The sequence below is a fragment of the Carcharodon carcharias genome, chromosome 4 (assembly GCF_017639515.1).
Source record: "Carcharodon carcharias isolate sCarCar2 chromosome 4, sCarCar2.pri, whole genome shotgun sequence".
NCBI classification, from domain to species: domain Eukaryota; kingdom Metazoa; phylum Chordata; class Chondrichthyes; order Lamniformes; family Lamnidae; genus Carcharodon; species Carcharodon carcharias.
The window spans coordinates 98,891,034-98,911,296 of record NC_054470.1 but is presented as its reverse complement, the minus strand read 5'-3'; the positions used below and the strand labels follow the sequence as shown (position 1 = coordinate 98,911,296).

The window sequence follows — 20,263 nt, the reverse complement described above, 5'->3', positions numbered from 1 at the left end:
CCCTGTGAACCAAAGTAGAGATAAATAGTGTATAGCAGCAGTGTCAAAAGCAGGAGAGAGAGCACTCACAGTTACATTGAGAGAGGGATGATGTGGTGCAGGATCCTCATGAGGTTGTTTGGTGCTGACTTCACCATCGCCACAGGCATGGTCCACATCATCACCAGCCAGCGCTATGGCATGCTCTTTAAAGTGAGTGTGGGGACTAAAATGGGCCACTCCACCCCAGTCTCAGACCTCTCTCTGTTGATGTGAGCCAGCTTCTCCTGCATGAAAACAGATTAAGAGAGTGTGAGCAGGGTGCATGGCACTGCATGGAATGGCCGTGTGGTGAGTGGAGCCATGGGCGGGATGAGGGCACAGGCTCGAAAGGGTATGAGCCTGATGGAAATGTGAGGGTGTTTGTGAGAGCTAGTGGTGTTGTCTCTTGAGGTGTGAGATCCCTGTGAATGTGTGATGGATTTGGGACTGTGTGTTGAGTGTGATAAGGCGGTTGACTTAGCCTGGCGGAATGGATGAGAGCATTCATCCTCTTCCTGTACTGGATGGCTGACCTCCTCTGTGGTCCGGTGGAGCTGACCACCACTGCCACCACCTTCTAGGTCAGATTGGTAACTTGGATGGAACTCCAGTGGCCAGAGTGGGGGTAGAGGACATCACGGCAGCCTTCCATTGTGCCAGCATGCATCCCCGGGAGGTGTCACTCAATTTGGGGGCTGCCGTCTTCTTTGCTTTCGGGGCCACCTGTGGCCTGGAGCAGTCCTGGTCTGTAGATATGAAGCAGACTGTGCTCTGGTGTGCTTTAAATATCGGGCCTAGAGCAAAGAATTGCTGAGGTTACAGAATGGCATGTCAACGATCTAGAGTGTTTCCCGTGGTGCATTATTAATGAGGCAGGATGCGCCAGGAAGGGGACAACAGAGTTGGAAGTCCCACCATTGCATCCGGCGGGTAAAATGTATTTTTTCACACACGCTACTAAATCTAGGACAATTCCGCCCTACAGCTTTGAATTACTTGTTATCCTTCATGCAATCTGCAGAGAGTGAGGCCAGCTCTAGCTTCTCCAGTGACAGGATCATAAATAATTTTGGAATAAAATCAGTGTAAACTGAGGAAACAACTTCCCCAAATTCCTCGGGTCTGTTTCATGACAGAAACATGCTGGGGGTGAATTCCTCTCTGTTCTCATCCAAAGCCAAAGGCCCCATCTCCAGAATTTGTGTCAAAGTCATTGGTACAATTACAATTCGTGCTACATCTTCAACTCCCATTGCCCCAGCACCACTCTGGACACAACTCACCCAGCAACGAGCAGTTAGTGAGTCAGAAAGGTTTTCACTGGGTGTAGCCCTGAGCGCCAGCGTGAATAAAAACCTGAGAGCAGAAGAAGACAAAAGTCTCATTGCTCCATGGCTGGTTGGGAAATGACCAGGCTTGGGTGAAGCCTTAGGACCAGTAGCAGCCTTTCATGAACAATGATTCAGGGGCATAGATATCATGTACAGAGAGATAGAAATGGTTTCTCTACATATGAGAAGATGAAGTGGGAGGAGTCCACTACATGCATCTGCAACCCACTGAGGAAGTTCCTTACTGACAAGGAGAAAAGCTTGGATTGAGTGACAACCCAGGAGACTCTGATAGCAACAAAATAGCAGGAGGAGATTCCCAAGGACATGATGGGCATTCGTGTGTGCGCTTGGAACTTTCAACATCACAAGCCTACAGGGTTAGTTCAGCCCACAGAAACATATCCCCTACTTTCCTGCTTGAAGAGTAAGATAAGAGGTAACAGGCCTGACCATTTAACTCATCCATCGTATTCCTTCCCTGCCCGGACAAGGGAGATGCTGCATTGTATTAATGCAAATAGATATCATCCTGTCCACTTTCTGTCAGCCTGCACGATTTACCCATTGAGTAGAATCTGGTGTCTGTTGGTTGTTGTTGTTGTTGTATCCATTCATCATTCAGAGTTATCCATGTTCCTTCTCTGTTATGTTGCCAACTAAGACCTGGAACAGAAATAAAACACCAGCAGTGAACCAAAGCAAAGCAAAAAAAGACTGCATGATCAGTCTGTTCTCAAGCTGACATGGACCATTGAGTCAAGAATGTTTCATTGAACGGAACAACCAACAGATTACACTTTTAGTTTTAAATGTGGGTCTTTCCCTTTCAGCTTCCACTGCCTTGATATTCCAGCTTCGTTATGGTGCCTGATCCCCATTTATATCACTCTTGCAAATTAATGAAATGAGCCTGCTACTGGAAGTGCATCATATCTGAGCTGACCATAGTGGGTGTGCTTGCTACAGCAGGCATGAAGTAAATCAGGGCATCAGACCTGATGATATGGGAACTGAGAGTTGATAGATCTACCCATCATGTCATCAGCTCCTAACTGTGGTCCATGAGTCAATGAAGACCCTCACTGAACATGCCATAAGGTGGTATAGCAGTAATGTCTAGTAACCTAGAGGCCCAGGCTAATACTCTGGGCACAAGGGTTCAAACTCCACCATGGCAGCTGGTGAAATTTGAATTCAGTTAATAAATCTGGAATATAAAGCCAGTTTCAGTAATTGTGACCATGAAACAATTGTTGGAAAACCCATCTGGTTCACTAATGTCCTTTAGGGAATCCAGCCATCATGTGACTCCATATCCACAGCAATGTGCTTGACTCTCAATTGGCCTTTGAAATGGCCTAGCAAGCCATTCAGTTTCAAGGGCAATTAGGGTTGGGCAACAATGCTGGCCTTGCCAGAAATACCCACATCTTGTGAATGAAAAAAGAAGCCGTGATTCCAATATTTTAATGGTGTTTGGCTTCCACCCAGCAAAAGTGTCAAATACCACTGTGATTTGCTAGACAAAATTACTGTGCAATATAGAAAAATGTGGAGCTGTTGAAGGAGGTGGGTCATTAGCCTTTAGATGGTGAATATCCATGTGAGATTGAGGACACCATTGGTGAAGCATAGCATTCACCCACCCTCCTCAAGGGGCCTGAAGAGGGTAAATAGGGAGAAATTACCCCCACTCATGAAAGGATCACGAACGAGAGGGCACAGAGTTAAAGTAATTGACAAAAGAAGCAAAAGTGACATGAGGAAGATCTTTCTCATGCAGCGAGCGGTTGGGGTCTGGAACGCACTGCTTGAGAGCACAGTGGAGGTAGGTTCAATCAAGATATTCAAAAGGGAATTAGATAGTTATATGAAAAGGAAGAATGCTTAGAGTTATGGGGAGGAGGTGGGGGAATGGCTCTAGATGAATTGCTCATTTGAAGGGCTGATGAGGATACGATGAGCCAAATGGCTTCCAGTTTCTGTGCTGTAATAATTCTGTTATTCTGCGATTCAGATGTCCTTCCAGTGATGAATTTTAGCCCCTTTATTAATTCTTCCTATGTCTTCACCATTCCCTGATCTCCACAATTAACATATGACACCGCAAATGGAATCAATTTTCCAACCCGAGGTTCCAGGGCAGAAGTTAATGGCGGTGACAGTGGCCCCTCCCACCTGCCAGGAAGACAGTGGCATCCCGCCATGGCTATAACCGGAAGCACTGATAGGATTAAGTTGCTATCAGGTGGTTAGTTACCAGCTGTAAGGGTTCCTGTGCCTTTAAAGGCAAACAAGAGCTACAGCCAATCAGCAGGCCCTCACCTCTTCAAGTCCCAGTGGCGCCACTGGCAACAGTGGCCACTGCTGGAACTGCAGCAAACCCCAGACGAGAACCATCGCTGGAAGCCACTAATGAGAAGTGCCAGGGGAGGGACCTCCAGGACCTGACTGACTGGCCCAGGTTAGTGGTGGGATGGAGGGATCGTTGCATATGGCAGGGGTGGTTCTTTCAGTGGGGAAGGCCCTTGCCAATGAGGGAGCCATTCACAATGTGTCCGTTTGGAAGGGCCTCACTAAGCTTGCCCAGAGACCACCAGGATATACCTGTAGGCCTCCTCATGGGCATCCAGCCCCACCCCACCACTGGTATTGTCCAGCAGTTGTGGGATGAAGCTTTTAATTTGCCCTTAATTAGCTACTTAAGAGCCTCAAGGACTTAAGGACTTCATGGGATGAATTTTACAGAGGGGGTGCTGGTGTTGGGGGACCTATTCCTCACTGCCCCCCCACACCCCTGTGTTAAAAGGTTGGTCAGCACCATGCCAACTTTAAATCTTGCTCCCTCATGGGGACAATACACTTAATGAGTTAAAAGTGGGACTTCTGCTGCTCAGGGACAGGAATTCCCACTCTCAAGAGCTGCTGGCTAATCGGATTGGCTGACAGTTCTGTAGTCCCAGCAGTGCCAGAACACAGTAATGGCCACTGCTGTGACTACAAGGAGTCTTAGAAGAACTGAAGATGGATACCGGTCTTCAGGTAAGCCCGGGCATTTTTGTGACCCTAGTTGTGAGGGGGGGTGTGGAGGAGTGATCTGGTTTTAGAGGCCAAGTTGGGTGGCACTAATGGGGGTGGGTATGATCTTAAGGAGGTGCCCCCAATGGGCACAGGAGACACTCCCCCTCCCCACAAAGGACGTAAACCCTCTTCCTGCCTGCCTTTAGCCTCTGCAGCGAAAGCTGCCGCTAATAGGCCTAAGGGACTGGAAGGCTGCCACCTGCTCTAATTAAACTATTAATATGTGTTATTACCTGACCCATGTCTCTTGAGGAGATTGTGCAGAACCAGCTGAACATACCCCAGTTAAACCCAGAAGTTGGCAGGTTGGAATTGGCTGTTGGATGCATTGGCATTTTCAGTGGAATTAAATCCCCCAACTCACAGGCTGATCCACATTAAAATTCCCCCAACCCTTCCTATTTTCTGAAGACACGTTCTGCAGTATATAATAAAACCAACATTGTGGCGATTGTAAAGTAAGTATTATAATCGTATTTATTATAAATGTGAGTCTTCTCTTCCAAATATGGATGTTCTGATTATAGCTTAAATATGCTTAATTCCCCATGCTGTCGGCTATACTGGTATGTAATAGTTCTCCTTCAGTCTGTCGGTTAACCATGCACGGAAGCCAGGGCCTTTTTCCTGTATTAATTAAATCTCTCGTGTAAAATGTAGACTGTGCTGGATGGTGAAACACCAGTAGATGGTGATGTTGTTACTCTGTACCTGTTGGACAGAATGCCGACAACCCTGAATTTCTGCTCAATTAATTGTGCCCGTTTCCTTGGCGTAATTACCCTGATAATGGCATAACCGCTGCAAATGATCACAGGACTTTAAGCACAAATAGTGTTCACAGAATCTTGAGATCATTTGTGATGGTTTACATGCTAGAAACTGGCCCCACCCACAAAACTATTATTAATCACCCTTAAACTATTAATAATTAACTATTTACTGTGTTAATCTGAGGTGCAATACACCTTTAAGAGAATGTGAGCAGATAGACCATGTGACCATATTACCCAATTGCTGTGCAGCACAGTCTACAATGTTAATCAGTAGTTTAGAATAGAAATGGTCGGGGAAGTACACATTGTCTTAGTGCTGTGTTACTTGTGTAAATAAACTCACCCACCAATAGATAAGTGTGCAACCGTGTTCGCGAGCAAAGCGACCTGACAGAAGAAACAATTGCTGATTGAAAATTATTCTTAAAGGTGCATTAATCGCTATTGTAAGTTTCTGCCATTTGTAAGCTTTCAAAGAGGCTTCAGGAATTAGACTGCATGTTTTTGGACACAAGGACATTAACAAGATTTGGAAAAGATTAAATATTTTAAAATGAAGAAATGTCTCACTTTTTCCCAATCTAATGAGAAAACAGTTTTGTATATTTATTAAAAAGTAATTTTGAGTAACTTGAATTTGGTTTCTCACAGCGGGTGGATTGACACTGTGGGCGGAATCTTCCCAGATCCGCACTAAGTGCAGTGGCGGGTGTGAAAAGAAAGCTATACCTGCTGGCCGCAATGGCGGGTTATTGTGCAATATTGTTCTGCTTCATTAATAATGCATTAATGTGAAACATGCCAGATTGCTGGCGGGCAGGCTCGGATTTGCTCGGCATGCCATGACTACCGCACTTCCTCACTCCGGGCGCCATATTTAAAGCGCAACAGAGTGCAACATACTTCATGCCTACAAACCAGGACTAGTGAATGCCACAGATGACCCCAAAAGCAAAGGAGAAGGTAGCCCCCAAGTTTACTGACGCCTCTCTGCTGTGCCTGCTGGCCATAGAAGAAGGCCTCCGCAATGTCCTCTAACCCTATTCTAGCTGAGGAATTCCCATCAGAGTCACCAATCTGGCCTGGGAAGCGGTGGCAGCGGTGGTCAGCACCACTGGAGCACAGAGAACATCAGCTATCCAGTGCAGGAAGAGGATGAATGCTCTCACCCATTCCGCCAGGGGAAGTCAACCACCTCATCACCCTCAACTCACACAATCACAAAACCGTCACAGATCCGCTGGGGTCTCACATCTCAAGGACCAACACCACTAACTCAAACACACCCTCACATCTCCTTCAGCCTCATACCCTCTGGAGTTCACATCCTCATCCTGTCCACGGCGCTGTTCACCAGACAAACATTCCACGCAGTGCCAAGTTTCCTGCTCACACTCTCTCCATCTGTTTTCATACAGGAGAAGCCTGCTCAAATCAGCAGGGAGAGGTCCCAGACTATGGAGTGGCCCACACTAGGCCCCTAACTCGCTTTGAGGAATGTACCATCGCACTAACTGGTGAGGACATTGACCCTGCCTGCGGCAACAGTGAAGTCGACAGCAAACACCGTCATGAAGGTCCTGCAAAGTATCATCCCTCTCTGTGAGTGCTCCCTCTTCTGCTTTTGACTACTTATCTCTACTTTGGTTCACAGGGAGCTCGGTCATTTACTGACACCCTCAGCCAGCTTTGCAGAACACCTGCGGTCTGTCCGCAAGAATGACCCAAACCTCCCTGTCGCTTGCCATTTTAACACTCCACCCTGCTCTCTTGCCCACATGTCTGTCCTTGGCTTGCTACATTGTTCTAGTGAAGCTCAATGCAAACTGGAGGAACAGGACCTCATCTTCCGACTAGGCACTTTACAGCCTTCCAGACTGAATATTGAATTCAACAACTTTAGATCTTGAACTCCCTCCTCCATCCCCACCCCCTTTCTGTTTCTTCCCCCTCCCTTTTGTTTTTTCCAATAATTTATATAGATTTTTCTTTTCCCACCTATTTCCATTATTTTTAAATCTATACCTTTTTATGCCCTGTTAGTCTTATTTCACCCCACCCCCACTAGAGCTGTACCTTGTTTGTCCTGCTATCCATTCTTAATTAGCACATTCTTTTAGATAATATCACCACCTTCAACACCTCTTTGTTCTTTTGTCTGTGACATTTTTTGATTATCTGCTCCTATCACTGCTTGCTTGTCTCTACAACCACCACCACCCCCCACTTCTCTCCCCCCACCTTAAACCAGCTTATATTTCACCCTTCTCCTAATTTTACTCAGTTCGGTTGAAGGGTCATGAGGACTCGAAATGCCAACTTTGTACTTCTCCGCTGATGCTGCCAGACCTGCTGAGTTTTTCCAGGTAATTCTATTTTTGTTGAGGCAAAATTCTGCCCCATGCATCATCATTTACAAGCTTTAGTCCCTGAATTGGAAGGCCTTCTGGCATGGTGGTAGCGTTCCTACCTCTGGGCCAGAAGCTGGGGATCAAGTCCCACTTCAGAACCTGGCTCATAACCTGGCCAAACATGTTGGCCAAAAGCCTGTAAATCCTTCCAATATGCCTGATGGCAGGTGGTAAGAGCGGTGGAGTCTCCTGGTCCACCTCCTGGTCTCCTGCAGAAGGCAATGGCAAACCATAACAATTCTTTGCCAAGCATAATCATGGGCCAATCCAATGGAAGTCCCTGGTTGCAATGCCCTCTTAGGGGCATGGTGCCTGAAGGAGGAGCAGGATTCCCAGAATCAACCCTCTTCAATGTTTCCATGCCACCTTGAATGCCCAGAGATTCATACAAAGCCTTATTTTGTTTTCTCTTTCTTTCTTTCTGTGTTGCTCTTCCCTAAATTCTTCCGACCGCCTTTTCCAATGGGCTTTCAGTTTGCAATCTATAAAATTGTAATACGTTGGTGAACCTTAGGGGTACCAACCCTCCAGGATTCTGTAGGAACTGAAGATCAATCTCCAGGACACTGCTATGTGTAATCCTGGAGTAAAATCAACAGGACATTAAAAAAGATAGGTTTTTTTTGTCATTTCCGTTGAATATTTCTCTTTACCAGATATAAACATATTGAAGATGGAAAAAAAGGCTGTTTGGCTGGCAGTCAATCATCATCCAATTGGATAATGAATCTTTTTACTTTCCAATTGGTGTAGGGGCAGTGATTCACAAGGATAGATGTGTTGACCAATTAATGGAATGTTTGAGGACTCTGGGTCTATACGTGATGGAGTTTAGAAGGATGAGGGGCGATCTGATTGAAACTTACAGAATACTGAAAGGCCTGCATAGAGTGGACTTGGGGAAGATGTTTCCATTGGTAGGAGAGACTAGGACCCGAGAGCACAGACTCAGAGTAAAGGGAAGACCTTTTAGAACAGAGATGAGGAGAAACTTCTTTAACCAGAGAGTGGTGAATCTATGGAATTCATTGCCACAGAAGGCTGTGGAGGCCAGGTCATTGAGTGAATTTAAGACCGAGATAGATAGGTTCTTGATTGATAAGGGGATCAAAGGTTACGGGGAGAAGGCGAGAGAATGAGGTTGAGAAACTTATCAGATATGATGGAATGGCGAAGCAGACTCGATGGGTTGAATGGCCTAATTTCTGCTCCTATGTCTTATGATCATGGTCTTATGGAATGTGGAGGTAAGTCATGCGAGGAAACCTCCAGGAATACATTTAATCATAGTTGGCAACCCTAGTGAGCTTGTTATTGTAGATTGACCCTTGAACACAACAAACCAATCAGAACCAGACATCCTGCTTATTCTCTTCTTTGGCTTTAATTTTGCATTTTAAATTTTGTTCTTTTTCTCTTCCACGCAGCTATGTCATGACTCAGCCTCTGTGCATTGCCTGACCCTCACCGTCAACTCCTAATGTTTGACACACTGAAATATATCAATAATTTGGAGAAGTGCTGTCAATATTTCGGAATGAAGGCAGAGTCGGAGGTAGAGAGTTTTCTAGACTACCAAAGGAAGTTACAAAATAATATTGAAATGGTGGATGAATGAGCTAAAAAGTGGCAGATGGAATTCAATCTCAGTAAGTGTAAGATGATGTATTTTTTAATGTAGTCATTATACTCTGAATAAATTTAAACTTGATGCTATGAAAGAGCAGAACAATTTTTTGTACAGGTTCACGGCACTTTAATTACTGCACCTCAACATGACAAGGCTATAAAAATGTTTTATTTCAAGGATTATTGGGTATAAAAGCAAAGAGATAATGACAAGCCAATATCATAGAATCATAGAATGGTCGCAGCACAGCAGGGAGGTATTTCAGCCCACTGTGTACATGCTGGTTCTCTGTCAGCAACTCAGCTAGCGCCACTCCCTGGCCCTTCCCAAATAGCCCTGTGAAATTTTTCTCATCAAATAATTGCCCAATGCCCTTTGAAAGTCACAACTGCACCTGCCCCCAACACACTCTCAACCAGTACATGCAAGATCCTAACTACTCGCTGCACAAAAAGTTTTCCCTCGTGATGCCTTTGGTTCTTTTGCCATTCAACTAAAGTCAGTGTCCTCTGCCAATAGGAACAATTTCTCCCTATCTACTCTGTCCTGATCCCTCATGATTTCAAATGCTTATATTAATTCTCTTCTCAAACTTCTCGAAGGAGAACAAATCCAGCTGCCAATCTATTCAACTAACTGAAGCCTCTCATCTCTGAAACTATTCTCATAAATCTTTTCTGCATCTTCTCCATTTCTTTACATCCTCCCTAAAGTGCGGTGCCCAGATTTTGGAAACCTACGTACACCACATCCACTGCATTGCCAATTTATAAATGCATGGTCACCGACTCCCACCCCTGCCTTTAAGCACTGCTGGATAATACATGTAGCAGCCAATGAACATCTACCTAGTGGGGAACTGGCCAACAGCAGCAAGTAATGGTGGGCAGCATGCCCAATCAGCTTTCCCTAATCAATCTACATTTATCCAAATGACTGTTAATTTTGTCTTGGATTATCATTTATAAAAGCTTTCCCACCACTGAGCTTAATCTGACTGGCCCAGAGGTGCTGGCCTTTCCTTATATATATTTTTTTTGGAGCAAGGGTGTAACTTGTGCAATTCTCGAGTCCCCTGGGAAATAGAACAAAGGCCCTGCCCTGCCAACTGAGTGTATAGGGTCAGGATGTCTTGCTTGCAGATGTAAAAATGACAGTGCCTCTGAAGACTTCATCCATCAAGGGAGACAGTCACATTCTTTTGTGAAATGCTTTTGAAAGGATTACCTCGAGTGTCGGTGGCCTTAAAAGGCACCAGTCCTGAGGAGGATTGGAAGATTATGGCTCATGTCTCTGCACTTTCCCCCCTTGCTTCCCTCAGTATCCTTGGATACATCTCATCTAGTCCTGGTGACTTATCAACTTTAAGGATAGCCTCCCTATCTAGAACCTCCTCTGTATTAATTTTTAGCCAATTCAGTGTCTCAGCCATCTCTGCCTTCTCCATGAGATTGGCAGCATTTTCTTCTTTGACGAAGACTGATGTGAAGTCCCCATTTAGTGCCCCAGCCATACCCTCTGCCGCCATGCATAAATCCCCCTTTTAGCCCATAATGGACTCCACTCCTCCTTTTACAATGTATGTGCCTGTGAAAACTTTTGGATTCTATTTTATCTTAGCTATCAGTCTATTCTCATATTTTCTTTGCTTTTCTTATTGATTTTCACTTCTCCTGCTACATGTGGCCTGATTTTCACTAACATTTTCAAGCTGACATCTGTCAGCTTTCTGCCTCCTCTTACTCTCTATCTCTTTTGGCATCCAGGGAGCTATGGTTTTATTTTCCGGTTTCTTGGAAATGTACCTTGATTGTGCCCGTGCTATATCCTCAAAACACAAGTCTGTAGTTAGATTAGTGCATACACTATCGGGCCACACGCCAGTCACAAAAAAAAAACTTATGGCCAGGATTTGACAGCCCCTCTGGCCCTGTGGGATATTATGGTCCCACTGAACTGAATGGAGATTTAAATGGGCTGCCGCATCTGCCGCTGGGAGACACACCATGGCAGGCCTGTAAGATCCTGGCCCATGTCATTTTGATGTTAGCTCAGGAGGAGTAGGTTTGCTCCCTAGAGGCCCACACCAATCATGACAGGCCCTGCCAACTGCAATCCTCTCACTTACACTGTCCTCCCCTCACTGACACTTGGAGATGCTGCCAGTGTGAGTGGTGGTCTAAAATTTAATGTTGCAGAGAGTGTTGGCAGTTCATTAGGGTTATTTAGATGGGTCTGAGGATCAATTTTGTTTTTTTTTCTAATTATTCATTCATGGCATGTGCGCATCACTGGCAAGGCCAGCATTTGTTGTCCATTGTGAATTGCCCTGTGAGACCAGTTAAGAGTCAACCACATTGTTGTGGGCCTGGAGTCACATGTAGGCCAGACCAGGTAAGGGTGGCAAATTTCCCGCCCTGAAGGACATTAGTGATCAAAAAACAGAAAATGCTGGAAAAACTCAGCAGGTTTGACAGCATCTGTAGAGAGAGAAACAGAGTTAACATTTTGAGTCCATATGACGCTTCCTCAGAGCCATTAGTGAACCAGATGTTTGTTTTTAGAACAATCAATGATACATTGAGACAAACTTTCAATTCCAGATTTTAATTTTTAATTGAAACTAAATTCCACCTCCACTTGTCAGCTCTGCTGCCTTTGGAAATATCCCCTAGCAGTGTAAACGCCTCCCAATACTTTCCGCTGCCACTTTACCACCCCTTCCATCTCTCAGCCCTTGTCCACTGAGTTGACAGAATCCCACTGATGTTGTGTTCCAGTATATGAGAAACTTGCAACATGATATGGTGAGTGAAAGATGCCCGAGAGCAGAGGTGACTTTGGGCCTATGGATATAAAAGCTCTTCATTTTTTTCCAGCCCTTCCTTCAGGGAATTTAAATGTTGAGCAGTAAATTTAACTCTAGATTATATTTTGATATAAATTATACCGAAATCTTTCCTTACGTAATCCAAAACCCCGAAGTGTAACAGGCGATTTTAGTAACTATGGCTGGGGGTGGTCGAGGGGGTTATAAAAAAATTATAGGACCAAAATAACAGAAGCAGAGAAACTCATTTAGACCATGGCCACTTACTCTCCCTTGCCTGATTCTTTCTATTCTGTGAGTTCATAAGAACACAGAATGCAAGCAGCTTCTGGTGTCCTTGTAATTGGCAAGACTTCCAAGATTTAAGTCCATCATTAGAAGCATAATTCACTGTAAATACCAAAATCCCAAGAGCAACGCACATGAATGAATGAGAACACTAAAAAGCTGTTCGATTGCTTTGTGCTCCATTGGGGCTACATGTTGCGAGTAAATAGTTAGGCCCCAAAATTCCATTAGGCAACTTATGTTGCAACCCTGAGCTGAGCTGCAATTTTTGCCCTGTACACCCAAGATCAGATCGTTGGTGTATATCAAAAAGTGTAGTGGTCCTAATGCTGACCCAATACTGTCTACTTTTGGTGTGTACAGCAAGTGTTGACTTTCACCTCTGAATCTCTGGTCTATTTAATATAACATATCATAAAGGCACAGTCTAAGCATGTTAATGGTTGCTGTATCCATGATACAAACAGGATGCAGATTCATGTCAAATTCAACTTTTACTGATGGAATTTCCAGTGACTGATGAATCTGTACAAATACTGTCTTGGATATTTTCCCTGAACAGTTTATGTAAGCCTTCTTCCAGCAACACTTTGGAGAATACTTTGAAAAGCAAAACTTAACAGTGTCCTTCTGAAAGACATTAAATCCAGGACCATTAACACAAGTGGGACAATTATTCATTCAGACACCAGACTGTTTCCTGGGCAAGTTCATACCCCAGGCCAATATGAATGAGTGCCTGGGCCCTTGTCTCTTAGTGAAGCCTCTCCACCCACTTCTTTAAGAAGTTCCTCTGCAGTGTCAGAACAAGTTATGTAATGAATGGATGTGATAAAAGACAGCTTTGTCTGTATCCCAGTCTACCACAAATGGAAGGGCAAAAGACCACTGTTGTATATTGCATGTTCAGTAGGCCTCACAAAGAGGTTCTGAATCTTATATGGTCAAACATTAAGGCCTGGCTTTTCCAGCACCACCACAGCAGGCCCTTACACGGTGGATGCGACAAGCCAGCTAAACGTCCACTGACTTCGGTGGGACTGGAAGATCCTGCTGGCGGGTGGGACCGGGAAATCCTACACTTAGGGCAGAATTTTCTGGATGATACGTGCCCCGCACGTCAGGGCATAAAATGGTGCGTGTTGACATCGGGCAAGCATCCCGATGTCACTGTGCGCCATCATGATATTTAGCTGGGCGGGTGGGCGATGAAGTGTGACGCGTACCCGCCATTAATTAAAGTGCTTGTTAAGGCCCTTAACTCAGCAATCGATGCAAATTTTGAGGCGCCTGTGCGATCTTCGGCTCGGTGCACGGGCACAACGGTCAGGTAGGTAAGTGACTTTTTAACAAAACTCATCCACGGGCGGGTTATGTGGGCTCAGTGGGGTTGTCAATGTTTTATGTGCAGTATTTATTGCAGCAAGTGTTTTAAGCTTGCCTGTGTGATTGTTAGCAGTTCAGATCGATTTCCAACAGCTTTCTCTGTACTTTGAAGCTTCAACTCAGCAGTCTGCAGACAGTAATCTATATTGGGCCTGCAGCTTTCTGGAGGCCTCCATTTAGCCTGGAGGTATGGGTTCTGGCATCTCCACTGGAGGCAGCTCCTCTGAAGAGAAAGGGAGGGCTCGAAAAAGGAGGAGGCCAGGAGTGAACAATCAGCCTCCAGGGGAGGCCTTTGGGAGGCCAGGCGCAGGTACAAGGGGCGCAGGGACAAGAGATAGCCCAAGGTGGAAGGGGCCGCAGAAGACACCACTAACCTGCTGCCAGGGTATATAGGCAGCGAAGCAGCTACCTCAGTATGACTGGGGTGCAGTGCTGAAGGAGGCTCCGACTGTCAAGGGAAACAGTCAACTATATCTGTCAGATAATTGGCCCTGAGATCTCTCCTAACTGTGTGGTTGGACACCCCATGCCAGCGGTTGTGTAGGTCACAGTTGCCCTCCATTTCTATGCATCTGGCTCCTTCCAGGGCTCGGTGGGTGATCTTTGCAGTGTCTGCCAATCAGCTGTCCACACTTGTGTCAAGCAGGTTACAGACGCTCTGTTCAGACATGCATTGACTTTCATCCACTTCTGCTGTGACCAGGCAAGCCAGACACAGTGAGCCAGAGGCTTCGCAGCCATTGCTGGCTTCCCCCATGTCCAGGGTGCAATAGACTGTACACATGTGGCCATCAAGGCGCCAGCAGGTGAGCCCGGTGCCTTCATCAACAGGAAGGGCTTCCACTCCATCAACGTGCAGATAGTGTGTGATCACAGGACGCTGATTCTGCAAGTCTGTGCAAGGTACCCGGGCAGCTCCCATGATGCTTACATCCTCATACACTCCCAGGTGCCGGGGCTCTTCAGTGCTCCAGCCCGGCTGGATGGATGGCTGGTGGGTGACAGGGGCTATCCCCTCAGAAGGTGGCTCATGACGCCTCTCCGCCATCCAAGAACAGAAGCTGAGGAGTGCTACAATAGGAGCCACGACACCACAAGGGCTGTGGTGGAGAGAGCCATCAGTCTTCTCAAGATGCGCTTCCGATGCCTGGACTGCTCAGGGGGCGCACTCCAGTACCCCCCAGATCGTGTCTCTGTGATAGTGGTAGCATGCTGCGCTCTGCACAATCTTCCACTAGAAAGGGGAGATGCAGTTGACGATGAAGACCTTGACGCAGTGGATGAGGCTGCACATGATGAATCCAGCAGTGGCTCAGAGGATAAGGAAGCACAGGGCAATGATGAGGGGCAGCATGCCGACCCGCTACTGCACCAAGGAGGCAGGGATATCCGGGACACTTTAATCCAACAAACCTTCAGCTAGCTCCACACACATGGATCTGCAGGACCAACATTGCCTGGCGCATCCATACACGGCACTTAAGTGCTACATCTTCCACCTCATCAGCTGCAACTAAGGGCTTAGTACATAAACATCAATGTCCACTCAAACACTCATGATATGTCCGTGAAACAAATAAATGCAGCACAAAGGAGACACCATCAGCCATGGTCAGAAATGTGGACTTTATTCCCATCCATCAGATGGTGCCACCAAAAACAAAACAAAACTTGCTCTGATGTGGACAAAAATAAATTCCCTAATCTAGGGGCAACAGAAAAGCACCAGTGAGAAACCCATGGAGTGCCTAAAGTGCGTTATGCTTACGTTTGCGGGTGTCTTGTCTTGGTGGCACCCCATTGCTTGGAGTGGCTTGTGAGACAGCCTGCTGACACTGCTGTCCTGTTGGCCTCGATGACCTGGGCGGCCATTCTCTGGCCCGTGGAGGCTGTGCTGACCCCGCCGGGGCGGGAGTGGCCAGTTCCAGAACTGGCACCTCCCCAGCTGTCGCAGCCTCAACGGATGCAACGGTCACTGGCAGAGGGGCAGAGAAGCTGCTGTCCTCATCCGGAGTGCCCTGAGAGGAGCTTGCCCATTGGACTTCCCTGCTCACCGCAGATGTATGGGCACCAAGCTGCTTGTCCTGCAGCTGCTGCATGGTGGACTTCTACTGAGGCACATCATCACTGCCCGACTCAGCATGTGTCTGGTCCCCTGCAGTCCTCCGGCTGCTGGCACCATCGGCATTCTCTGTCCATGCCATCTCCTCCAGCGATTGTGATGTGCCCTCTCCACTGTGTTCCAGGACACTAGCCAACGTTATATTTCCCACTGATGTGGTAGTCACTGCGCTGGTGCCTGGCTCGCTGAAATGAAGTGATGCTTGTGCCAATTATGCCCCTCAGGTGTGGAGGGGGGGCTCTGGATGTACTCCTGGCAGCCATGTAGTGGTGATGCTGAAATTAACAACAAAGACAGTGCATCAGTTAGCGTTCAGTCAGTAACACCATTCATCCTTTCCCCAGCCCAAGCTCATAATGCGCTCAATCTTCAAGAACCTAAGGAGACGAACATTGATGGGTGGTAAATAGTCTAGAAGTGGCTCAAACATTCCACGCACATACAGACAGGCTGCTCAGATGGCCTAAGGAATGCCACATGGAATGTTATGTGGATAAGTGTGAGGTTAAGCACTTGGGCAGGACAAACAAGGTATGGGGATACAGGAGAAATGGTAGGACCATGAAAAGTAAGGATGATTGTAGGGACCTTGCTGGGCAGACTCGTTAAGGTAGCAGAACAGGAACATAAGGCGTTTACAAGGTAAAAGTCAGACTTGCCTTTATTAGCTGAGGAATAGAATGTAGGAAAAGGGAGGTCATTTTGCAAGTGCAGAAAACGCTGTCGAAGCCACAGCTACACTTCTGTGTTCACTTGTGACCTGTGCTTCATGGGAGGGATGGCATTGGAGTGGAGAGAGTGCAGAAGTTCCTGACCAGGATGCATGCTGGTCTGGAGAGTTGGAGTTATGAGGAAACGTTGCAAACACTTGTGACATTTGCTGTGGAGCACAGCAGATTGACAGGTCACATTATTGACCTTCATACCATTATGAGGGGCATAGAACGGGTGGACAGAAAGCAACATTTCCCCTTGGCGCAGGGATGAGTAACGTGGTGTCATTTATCTAAGTTGAGTGCCATGAGGTTGACAGCTGAGGTGCTGAGGACCTTTTGGACACAGTAATGTGGGGCAAACTGGCTGAAACGGTGCTGGAGGTACAAACCCTTCTAAAATGTAGTAAGTCTTTGGATGTGCAGCAGTGACGCCGTGGCATGTTAGGCCATGGGGATAGTGGTCAGAAATGAGATAAGACGACTTTGGAAGGTGCTAGAGACGCGCATCCTCAAGGGGCCGAAGGATCTTTGTGTATGACTCACACGTCTGACTGTATCAGTCTGTGAATGAGCAGTGTTGCTGCATTAATGATTGCAGCAATTATCAGTGCTTTGGATAGTGGGGAGACAGAGTGGATGGGACTATGGACCTCAAATAACTGGCCGCTGCACCCCAGCCTCACCGACACCTGCCGACCTGGTAGCCTGCCTCCTCTCCAGCTCCATGGCCTGTTCTTCAAATTGGGTCAGTGTGTGCATCACGGCCTGGCCACCACCAGTGCGCAAACGCTGTCGTGTTCAGTTTTCGCCTGCAGAACAGAGAACACCATTTACTGGGGCTGATCGCTCATGTACTCTGAATACGCACATCGCACCCCAACCATAGTGGCCCATCTGAGGCCTCCAGCGGCTGCTGTCCACACTACTGGTGATCAGTCCCCAGAAGATAATACAGCTGTTCCCAACCCCCTCCCCCAACGGCCACCTTGGACACATTCGGCATCCATCATTTTGAATAGCACACGGGTCTTAGCACCCAAGGCAATGAGGCGCAACTAGGTGCAGCACTGAGGCCAGCAGATGGCTCTTGGCCATGACACCTTGAGGCTCCCCTTCCACCATCTCACCACCATCAATAAGACATGTGTTGGAGTTCTGAATATGTGCCTAGCTGCCTCCCCTGCAGGTTGCCCCCAGCCTACTCAAATGTGACAAACACCAACAAAAGCTGCGGGGAGAACCCATCTTCTTCTCAACCACTAAGGCTGATGTAAGCATGGTCACTATCTGCTTGCTCACCCAGCATGCGCCAAATGCCCAATGCAGTAATGACACTATGACGTGGGGGAGGGGTGGGGGGCTTAAAGGCTAAGGCTACCTGCTAGGTAAAATGACCAAGTCCGACATGGTCCTCACGCTTCCAGAGCGCAACAAATCATTGAAGCGTTTGTGGCACTGGATCCCTGTTCGACAGAGAGCATCTTGGGAGCTGACCACCTCTGCCATCTTCTGCCAGGCCTGCTTCATAACGTAGGGGGCCCTCCTCCTCCCATCCTCGGGAAACAGGACCTCTCGGTGTGCTGCCACCTCCTCAAGAAGGGCAGCAAGGCAGTTATCAGAGACACGACGGGCACATTGGCCCCCCCCCCGCTGGCCTACCCTGCAGCCTGCCCTCCTCCTCTGGCCTGCCCTCCTCCTCTGGCCTGTCCTCCACCGGATCCTGCTGTGCAGACCCCCTGCACCTGGAGCTGGCCATGGTGATCAGCTTAAAGGAAGCTGCCTGGCCTTTCTTTATGCAGACTGCCAGTTCCCCATCAGAACCAGTGGTCTGTACACACCCGCTGCAATTTTTAAAATCCCATTCTCCACGGGAGTGCGAAATGCACTGGGCAGGCCTTAATTGGCCTGCCGGTGCAAAATGGCGGTGCGGCCCACGATTGGGTCAGCTTCGCCCGTCTGAAAAACGGAAAATTCAGCCCTTAGAGTTTATTGGTAGTACATAACTATGTACATGTTCATAGGGTAAACCCAAGCTACGAGCTAACTCGATGTTTGCTTCTACACAGATCCCTATCCAGCCCACAACCGAACCTAGTCTCAGGTCATGTGTCTCCTTCCATTACACTGTGGCTGGTACTCTTTCCCAATCCCCCTATGCCAGATACCCTTATACTGCATGTCCCCCAAGCATTGACCCAATGTATTAAAAGACAATTGTGCTACTCCTTCCCCTGCACTCAAGTCTCTGACTTTATAAATTCAGGCATACTGGACCATTCTTCCAGATTGCATTCTGGTCACATTCGGAGAAGTGGAAGGCTCTGTTGATTTGGACAACCTTTGTTGATTCGGAGTTTGAGTTGTAGTCTGTGTTTCTGACACTAGTTGTCTTCTTCAAACATGTTTTTTCCTGCCCCTTGGTATGGAACTTCTCTTTGTCAACTCCCCAACTGCTCTGCTTGGGGACCATCGGCTTGTCTCATTCTTTCCGGAGAGTATGTTCACACCATTCATTCATGGTACGATCCCATTTTTTCTTTCTCCGTGTGGTCCACCATGATCTTGCGTATCCCAGTCATTTGGATGTTCTTCATCACCTTGCAGCTTGGCTTTTGTCACAATACGTCCGTGTGTTTCCATGTCACACTGAGGTGTTCTCTGGCAAGTTGATGGTCACTAGTTCCTTGCTCCAGCATCATCTTGCAGTTTTGTGCGTTGGCTGGAGGTTGCAGTGTGTGTGCCCTGTTGTTCATTAGTAGTGTGACAGCAACTGTTGGAGCTTGGGTTTGGGACTCATTCTTCTGTTGCTGGTCATTTTCCTCTGTGCCTTCCACTCGAGGTACAGTGGTAATTATCTGAAGGTTTGGTTGGTCTGAATAGAGAGGATCTTCTGCCACCTACAAAGAAATTGGACAAACTGGCAATGCAAAGAGTGAAGACGTTTCAGAGCTGAAGTCCAAGTCAAGAGTCTCTTTCCTTGTGGGGCTGTCAGGAACTTGCAGTTCTGTAAGGTTGAAAGAGATCGTCTTGACATCTTCTACCATTTTAAAAAGGTTAGGGCAACAGTAAAGTGATGGAAGGGGTCATCACCAGTCCTATCAAGTGACACTTAATAATCAATAATCTGCTCACTGCCGCCCAGTTTGAGTTCCCGCCAAGGTCATGCAGCTTCTGAGCTCATTACAGCCTTGGTTCATGAATGGACAAAATCTCTGAACACCAAGGGTAAGATGAGAGTGACAGGCCTTGATATCAAGGCCACTTTTGACTGCATGGGGCATAAAGGAGCCCTAGAAAAACTGAAGTCAATGGGAATCAGGGGGAAAATTTTCTGCAGATTGGAGTCATACCAAGCACAAAGGAAGATGGTTGTGGTTGTGGAGGTCAGTCATCTCAGCTCCAGGACATCACTGCAGGAGTTCCTCAGGGTTGTGTCCTCAGCCCAACCATCTTCAGCTGCTTCATCAATGACCTTCCTTCCATCTTAAGGTCAGAAATGGGGATGTTCACTGACGATTGCACCATGTTCAGCACCATTTGCCACTCCACAGACACTGAAGCAGTCCATGTCCAATTGCAACAAGACCTGGACAGCATCTGGGCTTGGGCTGAAAAGTAACATTCGCAGCTCACAAGTGTCAGGCAATGACCATTCTTCAACAAGAGCG

At 47.1% G+C, this 20,263-nt stretch overlaps 1 long non-coding RNA gene across 1 annotated transcript; it reads left to right on the top strand.

Moving 5' to 3' along the window:
- Positions 1-5,510: 5,510 nt before the first annotated feature.
- On the top strand, positions 5,511-9,290 carry LOC121276895. Its single transcript, XR_005942748.1, has 3 exons — positions 5,511-5,658; positions 6,631-6,814; positions 9,051-9,290. It is a non-coding gene; the product is annotated as an uncharacterized LOC121276895 (long non-coding RNA).
- Positions 9,291-20,263: the final 10,973 nt, after the last annotated feature.